The following is a 17,693-nucleotide window of genomic DNA, read 5'->3' as shown; positions in this document are numbered from 1 at the left end:
CGTTTGCCTGCCTTACTATGCATTCTGTTAATCTTTTTTATAAATACAAGTTTGTAGAAAATGATGGTTTTGGCTCAGATCCAGCACATGTATTTATAAGCATTTCATTTTCTGCTTTTTCCCAAGATGGTCTTAAAGTGGATTACAATCAAACTTGACTACAGTAGCATTAATTTCAAGGTGAATTACAATAAAAACAATCAATTACAGTAGCACAATTTTCAGTTGGAACGATGATTTGAACATGAAGGTAGGGCATTTGATTAGATAAAACTGAGGTAGATTGTGAATAGTTCAGAGTTGCTGCAAAGCAAATAGCTAAGGAGGTGAGGGAGATTGCCAGATAACTACCCAAATATAGTAGACAGGGCCAGAACTAAGAGTATGAAACCCATAGGCAGAGATCTAGGGGCAGGGTGTTTGGGTTTCCTGATGCTCTTTGATTATGAGGGCAAATCTATAGGCATCTTCAGAATTTGGCGTCCTAGGCACATGCCTATGTTGCCTGTGACTAAATCTAGCCTTGATAGTAGATAATCTATTATCTATTTATTTAAAGCATTTATAATACCGCCTATCAGCATTTCTAAGCGGTTAACAATTTGAACACCCATAATATGCTAAAATACAAAACAAATTTTTGGTGGGTGGAGAGCAAGAATATAGAGATGGGTGCAAGAGCAGAGATGCCTTTATAATGCAGTTTTAACCTAGTGCAGACTCATGAATACAAAAGCCTAGTTGTGGTCTTTGATTAAAGTTTCTGGTAATCAGGTCATAGAAGGGAAAGTCTGTGCTGAGGCATCTAGAGGAATCTTGGCCTTTACTTTTTTCCGGAAAGTGAGGTAACATGTCTTGAGGCATAGGGATTTATTTAAATTATCTACAACTACTACAAAGGTTCCATATGACATCATACATGGTTTGACTGGTCTGGGCGACACTCTCGCTCTGGTCCAGCCTTCCCCTCGGCCTCAGTTCCTTTTCTCCTGGCCTTAGGTCCCCTCGGCAGCATGCCACACCCTAGGCCTCCGCTGCCCCAGCAGTGCTTGTGCATACCTTAGAAATGTGCCAGTAGCAAATTCTCCCAAAACCAGTACAAAATTATTTTGACAAAATAGTCTGTATTAGCAAGAAAAACAGTTCTCTTCCAATTCCCTCCATATGGGTTTCAAAACACTTCCCTTTCGCAGGGACACAGAAACAAAACACCAGCTTGGCTTCTCAGCCAGCTGCAACCACCCTGCTTGGAAGTTGCACAACACGCCCCAACTCCCCTCAGTTCTGCAGCAGGTCATGGTCTTCCTATTCCTTTAACAATAAAACAAAACACGACAGCAATACCCCCACAAGAAGCCCCAGAAATCCTCTTTATATAGTGCCATTCACGCGGTTTCCATAGTAGGGACTTCTGTCTCCATTTCCTCCTCCTCTGAGGAGGAGCTTAGCTTTTGTGACCAGTCGAACCATTCTGGCATGCCCTCCTACTTTATAATCATGGGCTCAGCTGTGTGTGAGCCACCAATGCTTTGCTCAGCTGCAGAATCAGCCTGCTCTCTCTCCCACTGGCTGAGCTGTGCCTTTAAGAACTTGGGAGTTTTGCAGCCTAACTTGGCTCAGGGCTCTTCCAGCAGTGATCCGGCCTGGGTTTTCCTGCTTTAAAACAGCCTCCACACGAATACACACACACCAACACACACGCACTTACACACACGCACACTTACACACTTTTAAAAATCCTGGAACCTCCTGAGTAAGGGGTTCCAGCATCTTCTCTTAACCTTGAGAAGAAGCCCGCATTTACGTGCTCCTTTCCTGCTCTATGGCGCACCTCAAAGCTGTAGGTTTATAAGGCTAGATACCAGCGCATTAAGCGTGTGTTGGAATCCTTCATGACATTCAGCCACCGCAAAGGAGCATGATCTGTTACCAAAATGAAATGTCTTTCCCACAAATAATACTTTAGAGTTTCTATGGCCCACTTGGCTACTAGACATTCCTTTTCTATGGTAGCATATTTCATCTCATGGGGGTGTAACTTCCTACACAGGAGCATCTCTCCTTGATCCACTTGGGAGATAACAGCCCCTAGTCCCCCCCTGATGCATCTGTCTGCAGGATGAATGGCAGAGAAAAGTCTACTGCCTTCAGTACAGGGTCCCTGCAAAGAGCTGTCCTGAGGTTCTCAAATGCCTGGTTCGCTATAGTTCTCCTTTTCAGTCTGCTAGGTGCCCCTTTCCTCAATACCTCAGAGGACTAGCCAGGTCTGCAAAGAAGGGGATAAATTTCCTATAGTACCCCACCAGACCTAGAAAAGCTCTTAGCTGTTTTTGTGTCTCAGGTTGTGGGTATTCCCTAAATCAGTGTACTTTATTGATGAGAGGGCATACCACCCCTCTTCCCACCTGGTTACCCAAGTATTTCACCTCCCTTTGGGCCAATTTGTACTTGGCTGGGTTAGCTGTCAGTCCCGCTGCCCATAAGGACTTTAACACTGCTTTTACCTTGGGGAGATGGGATTCCCAATCTGATGAGTAAATTACCACATTGTCAATGTAAACTGCCACATAGCTCATATGTGGCGAAGCACTATGTTTAGGAGGCGCTGACAACTTGCCGCGGTCCCATGTAAGCCAAATGGCATGCACACAAACTGATAGAGCCCCCTTGGTGTGGCAAAAGCTGTTTTCTCTCTAGAGCTCCTCTCTAAAGGGATTTGCCAGTACCCTTTGGTTAGATCAAGTGTAGTAAGATACTGTGCTGCCCTAATTGTTCTACCAGCTCATCTACCCTTGGCATGGGATATGCATCAAAGCTAGAGACCACTATAAATACAAAACCTGCTATATAAGGAAATTCATTGAGAAATCAAGTATACCTTCATACGATGCCATTAATGAAATAGCTATCGTGTCTGTAAGCTCAAAAGTTATGAGGTTTCATTAATCATTAGGTAACTTGATCTGTATATCTGTTTGCACTTATCCAGGTGTTTTATGTTAAAGTCCACTTCCCAAATGAAATTTTGGTGAACTGTTTGAATTTATACAGTAACACTTATCTTGTTGCAGTTAGATTTGGTGTAGCCAATTCTGTGAAGCCGACATCTCAATGTTTTGGAGCGAAAGGGCTCCTTCTTCAAGGGCTTAACATTGGCGGAGGTGGACTGCAAAACACTCTTTCAATCTGCACAGAAAATAAGAAATCTCCTTAGTTTATTGTAAATACTTAAACATCGGATACCGGGGTTGGAAAGCGATACATACTTGTAAGTTGTCGTCAGAAAACTTGTTCAATGACAACAATTTTGGCGCGGCTGCAGGCGATGAACTGTCACTGCGGGCTGGTCTGCTTCACAGTGGGCTTGGCGATGCACAGAGCTGTCACTTATACGTGTAAGTTGTGAAGTCAGAATGCTGTTTACTGACAGCGATTTCGACTCTGCAAGGCTGCGGGCAGTGAACTGTCACCTCGAGCTGCACTACTTCACGGATGGTCTGAGTGATGCTGCGGGCTATCGCTGCAAGATACTAAATAAATACATAAATGTATACCAAAGTTTCGGTCTGGCTAAACAGAAAAAGACTGAACTGTTGATGTGTGGAGGTACTCGCTGTGAAAAAAGTATTGACGGCTCTCAACAGTGAGGAGGTGCTACACCTTTAATCGGCACGAGAACGCTGAAGGAAGTGCCATTTTTAAAGGAAATTCCTTCGTGGGTTCTGAATGACAAGCGGAAATGATGTGAAATGACGTCACTGACAAAAGTTTGATACGAGACGCTGTATTAAATAAGAGAAAGCCACTCTATTTTATCATTAAGGCCAAACGGTTCCAGAGTATTGAGGCGATGAATCCATGCGTCTTCTTTGTAGTTCAAAATGTTGGCTCTGTCCCCTCTTCTCCAGAACGCTTGTATATGCTCAATGATTGCCCATTTGAAATCGCTGAATATGTGTCCATTATCAATATAGTGCTGGACTATAGGTGCCTTGAGGTCCTTGTTATTAATCCGGCACTTGTGTTCTATAAGACGTATCCTGATCTTGCGTTTAGTCCGACATATATATTTTTGGACATGGGCATTGCAGAGCATAAACAACATAGTCAGTATTACAGTTGACATCACTGAGTTTGACTTTGTATCCAGTGATGGGATTATGCCAGACCGTGCCTTGATTGGCTTAAGAGCAGGTCGGACTAAACGTAAGATCAGGATATGTCTTATAGAACACAAGTAGGAATTATGTAACTGTCAGAAACTTCTGGATGGAATTCCCTAGATTATGAAGTCCAAACAATCTTAGGGAGATTTCCTGCTTATAACTGCAACACTCTGAGGGTGCCCAATCTCCTCTGGCCTCTGAAGCTAAGCAGAGTAGAGACTTTAGTGCATGAATGCAATACCACTTAGGAATAATGAGTATTGTAGATCACTGAAATTGGCAGAATGCATGCACACCTTTACATTCCCAATGCCAAGTGTGGTCGACAACTTCCTTTGCTTTTCTTGATGGGACCTTTTGCTACCAATACCCATTTCTCTCTTTCAGGCTTGCAGTGGTTCACAGGGTGTTTGCAAAGGTAATGGATGATATTTTACTCTGAGTCTGGCTGTATCAGGTCCATTGTGTATCCTGAAGTAGTGGTCACCTTGTTGAAGGAATACATCTGGGTAATTGGCAGGCAGCATTTCTTCAACTGCTTTGGGATTGTTTCCATCTAGGGATCCACTTCCTTAACTAGCTGGGAATCCTACCAGAAGACCAGCATTTCTGCTCATGACAAGAGGTGCAGCAGCTGTTGATTAAGAAATGGTGCTTCCTGATTCCTGGAACCTCATGGTTGCTGCACTATAGAGTTTCCTGGCAGATTTTATCTTGGAACTCTCCAGAATTGGTTGATCGGTAGATGGCTAGTGCCAAGGGAAAATACAACGTATCCCCTATAAACGACCCTAGAGGTCAGTGAAACATTGTCTTTGTGTTCAAGGCCCATTTGATGCAAGACAGTATAGGCAGTTGCTTCTGACAAATGTCACTAGAAACCTCTTAGTGCCTGCCTTGTGAAGTTCGTTCCTACCCCACCCCTCAAATCACACTGGTATGTTAGTCAGCTTTGCATCAGAGATTGGTAGTGCTTGAATATAGGAACTGTGAGCCACTGCATTCTCAGTTTCTGTGGTGTGGTCTACTCCTCTACCTTGGGAGTGTTTACAAAGGAAGTATGCTCATGATTTTGGTGGCTTAGGCCCTGCATTCAGGCACCTACATGTCCATTGTAAGAACTGAGTAGGTGTGAGGCTAGCACATGGAAGGATGTTGCAGTAGTATCGCTGGCAGGGATGTGAGTTTACCAAATTCTGAAGCTGTCTAAGGCAACCAGATTCTTGCAGCACCCTTGCTGGACATTTGCCCCAAGGAACCTTCAAAAGAACATAAGACTTGCCATAATGGGTCAGACCAAACGTCCATCAAGCCTAGTATCCTGTTTCCAACAGTGGCCAATCCAGGTTACAAATACATGGCAAAATCCCAAAGGGTAGAGAGATTCCATGCTGCTTATTCCAGGGATAAGCAATGGATTTCTGCAACTCCACTTTAATTGTTTATGGATTTCAGAAACTTGACCAAACCTATTTTAAATGCAGCTACATTAATAGCTTTCACCACATCTTCTGGCAACAATTCTAATTATGCGTTTTCTCTTATTGGTTTTAAATGTATAATTTTGTAACTTCAGTGTGTCCCCTAGTCTTTGTACTCTTTGAAAGAGTAAATAACCCATTAACATTTACTCCTTCCACTCATTATTTTATAGACCTCTTATCATATTTTCCTTCAGCTGTCTCTTCTCCAAGCTGAAGAGTCCTAACCTCTTTAGCCTTTCTTCATAAGGGAAATAATTCCATTTCCTTTATCATTTTGGTTGCCTTTCTCTATACTTTTTTCTAATTCTGCTATATCTTTTATGAGATGTGGTGACGAGAACTGCACATAATACTCAAGATGAAGTCGCACTATGGAGCATACAGAGGCATTATGATATTCATTTTTTTTTTTATTGTCCATTCCTTTCCTTTAATAATAAGAACATAAGAAATTGCCATGCTGGGTCAGACCAAGGGTCCATCAAGCCCAGCATCCTGTTTCCAATAGAGGCCAAAACCAGGCTACAAGAACCTGGCAATTACCCAAACACTAAGAAGAACCCATGCTACTGATGCAATTAATAGCAGTGGCTATTCCCTAAGTATAATTGATTAATAGCTATTAATGGACTTCTCCTCCAAGAACTTATCCAAACCTGTGTGTTGAGTGAAAAATAATTTTCTCTGATTAGTCTTAAATGTGCTACTTGCTAACTTCATGGAATGCCCCATGAAGTTAGCAAGTAGCATTTGATTTGCCCCATGAAGTTAGCAAGTAGCATTTGACTTTCTTTCTTGCCTGCTGTAGCACACCGAGCAGAAGATTTCAACGTATTATCAGAGATGATACCTAGATCCTTTTCCTGAATGGTGACTCCTAATGTGAAACTTTGCATTGTGCAGCTGTAATTTGGAAAACTCCTGGTTGTGCATTTTAATGGTCACTGGGAGTGTCAGTTGAGGAGTGGGAGTTTTGTGAAGCCTAGGATCACCTCTCTGCTAGATCATCAGGGCTTGGTAGTTTCTTGGCCTCTGTGGGCACTGTGCAAGTTGATGCCTGGTCCCAGTACAGTAAAGGTAGAGTTCCAACTGATGTAGTCAGGGCCTCTCTTCGGGGGTCAGGTGCCCTTGATCAAGTTGCATTGGTTCCTCTAAACATGTTTGGGTAGGAGCTGGCATCAGTGGCAGAGACAGGGTGCTGAAAAGTGGTCTGTGTGGCTGGCAGAGTTCCCAGGCCTGTTGCTAGAGGTGACTATCGATCCCTTGGCCAAGTCTATCAGACTGTCCAAAGATTCAGGGAACTCACAAGTGGCTAGCTAGTCCTTGATCCACAAAGACAGCTACTCCATGAGAATACTGCTGAGGCTGTCCTCTCCCTAGTTCAGCTCTGTGGTCATGGTTCGGAACTCTATTACAAAGTCCATGGCATAGGTATGGAGGTAGGTCCAAACCCACCGTGGTGACACTGCGTGGTTCATCAAAGACAGTTTGAAGGCCCAGACTGTTGCAGATCCTGCAGACGGGGGGTCTTTTTTGTTGCTACAAGGGGGGAGGCCCAGGCCAGTACCCTCCCATCCATTAGGGAGCACGAAGGTAGCCTTGACTGTATCCGTGCCAGCTGAAGAGGAAAGTGCATTAAAGCATTGGTTCAAGAACCCTCAGCACTGCTTCAGAGCCCCAGCGTACTGGGCAGAGCCAGCAGCCGAATCATGGGTGGTGTGGAACCAGCTGGTGATGTGGCGGAAGCTACAGGAGGCGAGGAAGCAGCCGAAGCTGCCTTTCCATCTAGGCAGGCACTGAGTCACTCCATAGAGCCCACTAGGAGGTCAAGAAATTGCTGCTGGTGCTGGATTTTCTGTGCTAGAACTGGATTGGCCTGAAGGCCCTAGGCATCCGCCAGGTCCATGGCCTTGGCAGCTTGTTGCAAAAGTGGACCCTTAAGCTGAGAGGGAGTTAGCGCTACCTGCAGGGAGGAGCCCTACAGGTCTCAACTGTCGGCAGCAGGAGCTACCTGAAGCAGAGGCTCAACTGGAGCATCACCAATACACCAGCCTTTGTTCCCCTTAGGTTGAGCCCTCATCTGGAGGATGAGGGAACACTGGAGCAAGAAGAGGCACTGAAGACAGAGAAAGACAGACTGACCATGAAGACAAGAAGTCAGAAGATAAACGAGACTGCCAAAGAACCAAGATTAGGACATGAGAACTCAGGAGGAACACACAGCAGAATCAGAACCAGGAATACAGAGGCAAAGCACTTCTCCAACAGAGTCTATGTATTGTTGGTGCGTGTAAAGGGGGCGAGCCTTTATTTATTTATTTATTAATTTTTTTAATATATGCCGACATTCGATCTGAGATATCACATTGGTTTACATTCAGGTACTGTAGGGGAGTCCTATCATCAGTGGATGCCATGGGGAAGTTCCTGCTGCAGGCTTTTTAAATTATAGGAATTAGGGTGAGCGCCTAAGACAGTCCAGAGTCTGCATCAGCATGTCTCTCCCATCCACTGCGTTGGCCTCTCAGATATGGAAGTCCGCCACGCAGCCATTCAGGAGCCTGCCCCGACGTCAGAGGCGTTTGAGAGTATGGGGATGGAAGTGAGAGTGGCAGTCAACGGGATGGGCCCGCAGACCTTTGAACACAACAATTTTGTGTCGTCAGCAAATTTGATCACCTCACTTGTTTCCATTTCCAGGTTGTTTATAAATATATTTAAAAGAAATGGTCTCAGAACAGATCCCTGGGGCATGCCACTATTCACCTTTCTCCATTGGGAAAATTTACCATTTAGCCCTACTCTCTGTTTTCTATCTTTTAACCAGTTGGCAATTCACAATAGGACATTGCCTCCTATCCCATGACTTTTTAAAATCTCCTGCAAAGTCTCTCATGAGGGACTTTGTCAAATGCTTTCTGGAAATCCAGATACACTATATCAACTAGTTCACCTTTATCCACATGTTTATTTGTCCTCAAAAAAATGTAGCAGATTGAGGCAGGACTTCCCTTGGCTAAATCCATGTTGACTTTGACCCATTAAATAAATGGTTCTCAACCTTTTTCCCATCATGACACACCTGACAGACCACGCTTACATCTGTGAGACACTACTCATTATAATTCACAGTGGAAATAATAATAATAAAAAAAAAGCCCAGTATTATTTTTATTGTTAAAAATGACACAAGGGAAAGATAAGTACTCTGTGAACAGAAATTGCATAAATAGTAAACATTCCATACCAAAATAGCCCCACTTTCCAGCACTCAAACAGTAACCACCTTAAGAGGAAAAACTGAAAATATTACACCAGGCCTTAAAACTCCAATATGCCTCCTATTAGGAAAACAGACCAAGCCAGGCTGCTGTAGAGCCTTACACAGAAATTACATGCCAGTAGAATACCTAACCTCAGTCATATGTGCAGACCCTCACCTAATAAAGAATAAAAAGACCATAAAGCATAAATAGAAACATGCAGACAAAAACTGAGCTGGAAATCGCAAGAAGCCAGAGAGACTATATTCAGTGTAAAAAGGAAAAAAAACATCACCAGTCCTCAAAACAAATCACACATTTACACACATGCAGTTTTTCTCACACACACACACACACACACACACACACACACACACACACACACACACACACTTTCAATCACATACTTACATATATGCTGTCTCTCACATACACAGGCTCTTTCACTCGCACACAGGCTCTCAATCACATTACTCACATGCTTTCTCACCTACACCGGATCTGTCACGCACACACACATGCTCTCTCTCTTACACACAGGCTCTTAATCATACATACTCATCTCTCTCACACATATAGGTTCTCAGTAATACACTTACATTCATGGTATCTCAATCACACAAGACAATCTCACACACCTACTATCTTTCACAAAAACAGGTTTTCATTTACATACTTAGACTTACAGGCTCTCAATCATTCACTTACATACATTCTCGCTCTCTCTCACATACTCAGGATCTCAAACACACGTTTGCTCATTCACTCACTCTCTCTCTCCCCACCGAACTAGCAGCAGCCTCCTCCACTTCCAGCCCTTGCGGCCTCGAGAAAGGACTCCCATCGGCCGTGGGGGCTAATGCTGCTCCTCTTGTGCTCTGTGCCGCGCTGCTCATTCCTGAGGCCGCACCTCTCTTCGTGCTGCGCTACTCGCACTAGCATGGCCTCTTCTTTCCGCGCGCACGGCTGCCGCACTCCACTTCCTCTTCTGGGTCGGGGGGGGTGGGGGTGGGAAGAAGAGATCATGCTGGTGCCGCTGACTCCAGCTCTCCTAACATGTACAGCCCGGGCTATCAGCATTTTAAGTCTGGGCAGAAGAAAAGTTCCTATTTTCGCTGGGGCAGGGGGAGCAGTTGGGCCAGCAGGGGATCGGGAAATGTGGCGACACACTGAGAACCACTGAATTAAACTATGTTTATCTATATGTTCAGCAATTTTCTCCTTTATGATTTCTACCATTTTACATGGCACAGATGTCAGACTCGCTGGTCTGTAGTTTCTTGGATCACCCCTTGAGCCTTTAAAAAAAAAAAAAAAAAAAAAAAAAATTGGCATTACATTGGCAAGTCTTCAGGTACTGTCTTATTGATGGTTTATAAATTACTTATTGCAGGTCCGCAATTTCATTTTTCAGTTCTTTCAGCATTCTGGATGTATACCATCTGGTCCAGAGTATTTGCTACTTGTCAGTGCTTGGGCTGTTTCCTTTTCTTCATTTGCATCCTTATTCCATTTCATGAAAGTTTGTTTTTAGCTATTATAGCCTCTCTCACTTCACCTGCTGGTAGTGGTTTAGCTTTCCTTCCACCTTTTCTAATGTGTGGTCTAGGCTTCCAAGATGGTTCATGCCTGATGTAAACTCTTAACCTTTGTAGCTGCTCCTTTCAGTTTTTTCCTATTTTTTATCAGTCACCTTTTTGAAAGTTAATGCTGTCCTTCCTCCAGTTAAGTCAAATTTCGATAATGTTGTGATCACTATTGCCAAGTGGCTCCAACACTGTTACCACTTGCACCAAATCCTGTGTTTCACTAAGGACTAGGTATAAAATAGTTTCCCTTCTTTTTGGTTCTTGTACCAACTGCTCCATGAAGCAGTCAATTTTTTAATCTAGGAACTTTACCTCTCTATCATGTCTTGATGTGACATTCACCCAGTCAATACTGGGAAAATTGAAATCACCCATTATTACTGTGCTGTTGATTTTGTTAGCTTTTCCAGTTTCTTTTAGCATTTCATTGCCTGTTCATTCTGGCAATGGTGTATGGTAATACACTCCCCACTGCTATTTTATTCCCCTTTTCACCTGGAATTTCTATTCCATAAAGATTAAACATTGTATTTTGATTCCTGCACAACGTTTATCCTGTTTGACTCAATGCCCTCTTTAATATATAGTGGCACCCCTCCACCCATTTGATCATTTTGATATAAATTGTACCCTGATATCACAGTGTCCCATTGGTTATCCTCCTTCCACCATATCTCAAAGATGCTAATTATATCTACCTCTTTATTCAGTGCTATACACTGGATGAGTGGAGGTGTAGCCTAGTGGTTAGAGCAGCAGGGTATGAGCCAGGGAAACCAGGATTCAACTCCATTGCTGCTTCTTGCTACCTTGGGCAAGTCACTTAATCCTCCATTGCCTCAGGTAAAACTTTATTGTAAGCCCTTTGGGGATAGGGAAATATTTATAAAACCTGAATGTAATCTGCTATGAAGTGCTGAAAAGTGGAATATAAAAAAATACTCTCCCATTTTTTATTTTTTTTTTTAACACTTCTAGCATTTGTTTACAGACATTTCAAAGTCTGTTTTGCTTGTATTAAACTGCTTATCAGTTAACAAGGGTAATTTAAAATATTTCTGTTCTTAGTCACTTTGTCATTTATTGCAATCTCTCTACTGGGACGCCCTGATTTCCCTGTTCCCTTGGTATCCTTCAAAGATACATCATTTCGGATCTTGCGCTTCTGAGCCACTGTCAGTGTTCCCTCATCGTCTAGTTTAAAAGCTGCCGTATCTCCTTTTTAACAGTTAGTGCCAGCAGTCTGGTTCCACTGTGGTTAAGGTGGAGCCCATCATTTTAGAAAAGGCCCTCCCTTCCCCAAAATGATGCCCAGTTCCTAATAAACCTCTGCATTATCATCTAGTTCATGCATTGAAACTCTGAAGCTTTGCCTGCGTCTGGGGTCCTGCGGGGAGTGAGCCTGCAAGTCCCAGACTGGCTTCACTTGATAGCGGATGCTAATCTGTACAGTTGGGGTACAATCTACATTCATTTCTTGGTACCAATAAATGACACACTGATTCAGGCCAGAATTGTGCCTTTACCAACATTTTTAAGATAAGAGCAGCATTAATGATTTTTCAAACCTTCCAGACTGTCCTACTGCACTTTGTCAGCCAGTGAATTTATGACTGTACCATCCTGCTTGCTTAGGTAGGCAAGAAGTAATACAGGCTTTGACAGCAATGTCCAGAGCCTTATACTAGGTGACTTGGTACCAGAAGAGATGGTCAGTGGTTCATTTAGCTAGGGGTCCATGTCTCAGCAAACTGGCTAAGCTGAGCAGTAGTCAGGCCAGAAGAAGGGATTTAAAGTCCCTTGTTTTCAAGACTTAATGGTCTCTAGAACCAACAAGACACTTCTGAAATATTTTAGTCAGCACAAGTATGATTTGGACATAATGGCTCAAGCCTGGAAATAATTTTTTCTTTTATTTTCTGGGAGAGATGGTTAGATTGGTACTAACCAAAATAAGAGCAGCCAAAGCACTGGTTATCTTAGAGACCCACACTGGCCCAGGAGACCTTGGTTTGTTGGTGTGCCGACAGTGTTACAACCTTTATTCTCTTTAGATACTTGCTGATCCTTTTTTTATATCTAGACCCAAATTTCCTTAAATTGACAGCTTGAAAGTTTAACAGCACGCTCAGAGGAACGAAAGTTACTTGGAAATAATAGTAATGTCTGGAGGGCAAGAAGACATTCCAGCAAGACCCAATTCATGTTGCTGAAGCACTTTACAATCTGGAACAAGAAAGGGGTTCTACTAGCATGTAAGCTATATGTCATTACATGCTGGAGTTTGTGTTCAGCAGTCTGGATCTGGAATGCAATCAGAGGACACAGAATTCCTCTTGATGTTATGTAAGTGATACGTGGACCTGCAAAGGATTAAATTACTGTCACATCCAGACACAGATTTTTATACTACACACAACTCCAATAGTCCAGGTTTCTAAGACAGTTGTCAACCTGAAAGTTGAATTTGGTTCTTGACAATTTAATGGAACGTCCCTTTGGTATTTTAGAGAAGGCTTTCTTAATCTTTAAAATGGTGTTCTTGGTAGTCGTTTGCAGAGCCGTAGCCAGGCAATTTGGCACCTATGATCAAGTTAAAAAAAAAAAGTACGCCCTTGCCCTGTACACATGAGTTTGGAGACTCTGGGTTTTGGTTTTTTTAAATTAATACATAACTTATTAGTTTATAATCTATAAATAGGCATAATTAGTGGGACTCGCGTTTGTATGGATGAGTCCTTTATCCTTTACCCAACTGATTAGTTATTTATATATTCAATGTGATATACTGCTTGTTTAAAAAAAAATAAAATTAAAAAAAAAAAAAGATCTAAGAGGTGCACAATGGTGTTCCAGAGCCTGTAGTAATATTTTAGTGTTGCTCTTTCATAGGTAAGGTTGTTGCTGTGTGAGTCCTGAGTGTTAGTGTTGGTATATCAGGTTTGCTAAAAGGTTCTGAGTATATTTTTGGCAGGATTTTGTGGTGCATCACAATGGCCTGGTGGTGGTGGAGAGTTTGTTTTGTTGTTAATCAATTCTAGAACCCAATTAGTTTAATATAATCAATTCCTATAATTCAGTAGAAGAGAAGAAAGCACAACATTGTTTTTAAAAGGCACACACTCCTTTTTCAATCCCTACTAAACACAATAAGAACATAAGAAGTTGCCATGCTGGGTCAGACCAAGGGTCCATCAAGCCCAGCATCCTGTTTCCAACAGAGGCCAAACCAGGCCACAAGAACCTGGCAATTACCCAAACACTAAGAAGATCCCATGCTACTGATGCAATTAATAGCAGTGGCTATTCCCTAAGTAAACTTGATTAATAGCCATTAATGGACTTCTCCTCCAAGAACTTATCCAAACCTTTTTTGAACCCAACTGCACTAACCACATCCTCTGGCAACAAATTCCAGAGCTTTATTGTGCATTGAGTGAAAAAGAATTTTCTCCGATTAGTCTTAAATGTGCTTCTTGCTATAACTTCATGGAATGCCCCCTAGTCCTATTATTCAAAAGTGTAAATAACCGATTCACATCTACTCGTTCAAGACCTTTCATGATCTTAAAGACCTCTATCATATCCCCCCTCAGCCGTCTCTTCTCCAAGCTGAACAGCCCTAACCTCTTCAGCCTCTCCTCATAGGGGAGCTGTTCCATCCCCTTTATCATTTTGGTTGCCCTTCTCTGTACCTTCTCCATCACAACTATATCGTTTTTGAGTTGCGGTGACCAGAATTGTACACAGTATTCAAGGTGCAGTCTCACCATGGAGCGATACAGAGGCATTATGACATTTTCAGTTTTATTAACCATTCCCTTCCTAATAATTCCTAAAATTCTGTTTGCTTTTTTGACTGCTGCAGCACACTGAGCTGATGATTTTAAAGTATTATCCACTATGATGCCTAGATCTTTTTCCTGGGTGGTAGCTCCTAATATGGAACCTAACATCGTGTAACTACTGCAAGAGTTATTTTTCCCTATATGCATCTCCTTGCACTTGTCCACATTAAATTTCATCTGCCATTTGGATGCCCAATCTTCCAGTCTTGCAAGGTCCTCCTGTAATGTATCACAATCCGCTTGTGATTTAACTACTCTGAATAATTTTGTATCATCCGCAAATTTGATAACATTACTCGTCTTATTCCTCTCTCAAAAAAAAATAAAATGAAAATAGTGGGGGGGGGAGGGGGGTTTCTACCTTTTTGTTGTGTGGGCATTTTATTTGCGCCTGGTCTCTCTTTTTGGTCTTCTCCTAAATTCTTTTCAGGATCTCCTTTCTATTTTCTATGTCTTCTTTCTCCTCTTCTTCCTTTCCTACATCTGTCTCTTACATTGATCTTTCCCTTTCATCTTTTTCTCCATTTCTCATTTCTCTGTCTTTCTATCCACTCATAGTTAAATTTCATCTCTCCAGTCTTCAGTCTCCCTCTTCTCATTTCTCTCCTACTAGCTTTCATCTCCCATTCTCACCTCTTCCCATTGCGTTGTCTCATGCCTTCCTCAGCCTCTTATTCCCTGCTTTTTACTCACTCCCTAGTTCCCCATTTCCGCCTTCTGTACTTGCACCCTCATCTACCGTCCTCAGCCTCTAATCCCCTCACCAGCCCCTGCTCTTTCCTTGTCACTCATTCCTGCCCTGACCCCTTTCTTCTGCCTCTTTAACTCCTACTGAGCCTGCTACTATAACCCTCTTGCACTGCCTTCCAAGCTCCGTTCCCTTTCCAGCAAGTACTCCAGGTCATTCACACCCTCACTCATGCCTTCCCTAGCCCATGTAATACACTCCTACTCAAACCCAATTGCAGATTCTGTACTGTCTGCCCCAAGTCCCTGCTCTTTGCATCCCCATTCTGAGCTCCAGATTCCCTGCCCTCCTGAGTACCCACTTATCCCTAATTGCTGAGCTCCCTTGTCAGTCACCAAATTCCTGTTCTTTCCTTGATCTCCCACACCAAATATCCAGGTCTCCCTGCTCTTCCACATCAAGTGATGATATTCTTCCCCTGCCAGTGCCGTCCGTCCCAGGTTTCGTTCTTTTCTTGCTCTCCCCCATCCCCTAGTAATAGCTCTGTTCTTCCCCTGCTCTATCCCCACTAGTCTTCGTTCTTCACCTGATCTCTCCCCTCCCAAATTGCTGAGCCCACATTCTTCCCCTGCTCTCCTACTTAGTCCCTGTTCTTTTCCTGCTCATCCCCAAAATCCCCATGTCCTCCTTATCTTGCTCCCACATTTCCAAGAATCTTCCTGGCTGGCTGCTTCTGCATCCTGCACTTTGCCTCTTTCCTCTTTGAGCCTTCTGGCTGAAACTGGATCTCAGCTGTTTGAATCATAAGGATCTGTCTTTATGGAGCCCCCATGTGGTTCAAATAACTCCTGTTTGAATAGCACATACAAACAGCTAATGTTTGAACCTCACAGGGCTCTGGAGATCCAAAGCCCTGTGGTTGTAATAGCAGAGCTCAGGTTTCAGTTACAAGGCCAGAAGAAAGAGGCACTGCCAGACCAGATTGGAATGTGAAAGGAGCTCATATTCTTCCTGCACTGCTATAGATCAGATATTCATGTGATGGGCCGGTGGCGCCCTTGAACAAATGCACCTGTGGCCCAGGCCATATTGGCCATAGGCTAGCTACGGCTCTGGTCGTTTGCTCAGCCAGAAGGGCAAGTAGATTAAAGGCCCTGTTATCCATCGTGCCTTTCTTCTGTTCTTTGCTGACAATTGTCATGCATTGTTTCAAAAAGTAACTTGAGTTTTAAGAACATAATGCCATGCTGGATCAGGCCCAAAAGTCTATCGAGCCCAGTTTCCTGTTTCTCTGACAACGGCCAGTCTGAGTCACATGTACCTGGCAGATCCCAAAAAGTAGATCTGTTTCTTGTTATTCACCCCCAGGAATAGTGAAAGCCTTTTCTAGTTTTCTTGACTAATAATGTTTTATAGATTTTTCTTCAAGTCTCTTTTAAACCCAATAGTTTTCATTATTACTGAAAATTTGTCTTGACTACATTTTTGCTTGAAAACCCAAAGAAAGCAAAATTTCTCTCTGAACATTGAGAGCATTTAAGTTTTCAAAAGACAGTTGTTTTTTTTGGGAAATCTGAACAGCTATTTGTTTTGCGTTTAGATTGGTAATAAAGAATTGTCAACATCTTCTAAAGCCTATATCTGAAGTAATGAGATTTGGGGGGGGGGGGGGCGGGGTTTAAGTTAATTAAAAAAAAAAAAAAATTACAGATACAGAACATAAATTTCTCTTCTCCAAAGATTGGCATTGTTAAGTTACACTGGGTTGTGTGATCAGCCTGTGCTGAACCCAGACTACTACTTCCAGTCTGTAGAATTTTCAAAAAGTTCTTACTACACCAATGCTTAGTTCTCAAGTCAGTCCTTGGGGCACAACTAGCCAATCAGTTTTTCAGGATATCCACATGAGAGAGAGTTCCATGCACTGCTCATGTATATTCATGGTGGATATCTTAAAAATCTGTAGTGTGCACCACACTACACCCAATATAGTAATGAATGCATATTTGCTGTATACTTGATGCTTGTGTTTATGCTTGGGGATCAGAGAACAAGTTCCATATTAATTCTTAAGCAACTAATCCCATTCCTGGAGGTATTTTCGCTCAATTAATTCCAGAACTATTAATATTGAATTATGTACAAGAATGTTATTTTATTTATTTAAAATATTTTATCCTGCCTATCCATAAATCCTAAGCAGGTAACACATACACACACATTAGATGAACGTAAAGGGGCAGATCTTAAAACTTGCACGTGGGCGTAGAGGTTAGGGCTGTTCAGCTTGGAGAAGAGACGGCTGAGGGGGGGATATGATGGAGGTCTTGAACGAGTAGATGTGAATCGGTTATTTACACTTTTGAATAATAGAAGGAATAGGGGGCATTCCATGAAGTTAGCAAGTAACACATTTAAGAGTAATCTGAGAAAATTCTTTTTCACTCAATGCACAGTAAAGCTCTGGAATTTGTTGCCAGAGGATGTGGTTAGTGCAGTTAGTTAAGCTGGGTTCAAAAAAGGTTTGGATAAGTTCTTGGAGAAGTCCATTAACGGCTATTAATCAAGTTTACTTAGGGAATAATCACTGCTATTAATTACATCAGTAGCATGGGGTCTTCTTAGTGTTTGGGTAATTGCCAGGTTCTTGTGGCC

The 17,693-nt window shown here is 42.6% G+C and overlaps 1 protein-coding gene across 4 annotated transcripts in view; it reads left to right on the top strand.

The window, feature by feature from the left end:
* The window catches only part of AP1G1 (adaptor related protein complex 1 subunit gamma 1), a 305,811-nt gene that overhangs the window by 72,819 nt on the left and 215,299 nt on the right, over positions 1-17,693 (top strand). The window lies entirely within an intron of this gene.

The sequence above is a fragment of the Rhinatrema bivittatum genome, chromosome 7 (assembly GCF_901001135.1).
Source record: "Rhinatrema bivittatum chromosome 7, aRhiBiv1.1, whole genome shotgun sequence".
Classification (NCBI taxonomy): Eukaryota; Metazoa; Chordata; class Amphibia; order Gymnophiona; family Rhinatrematidae; genus Rhinatrema; species Rhinatrema bivittatum.
The sequence above is the reverse complement of the archived record's forward strand: the minus strand, read 5'-3'. Positions and strand labels throughout refer to the sequence as shown.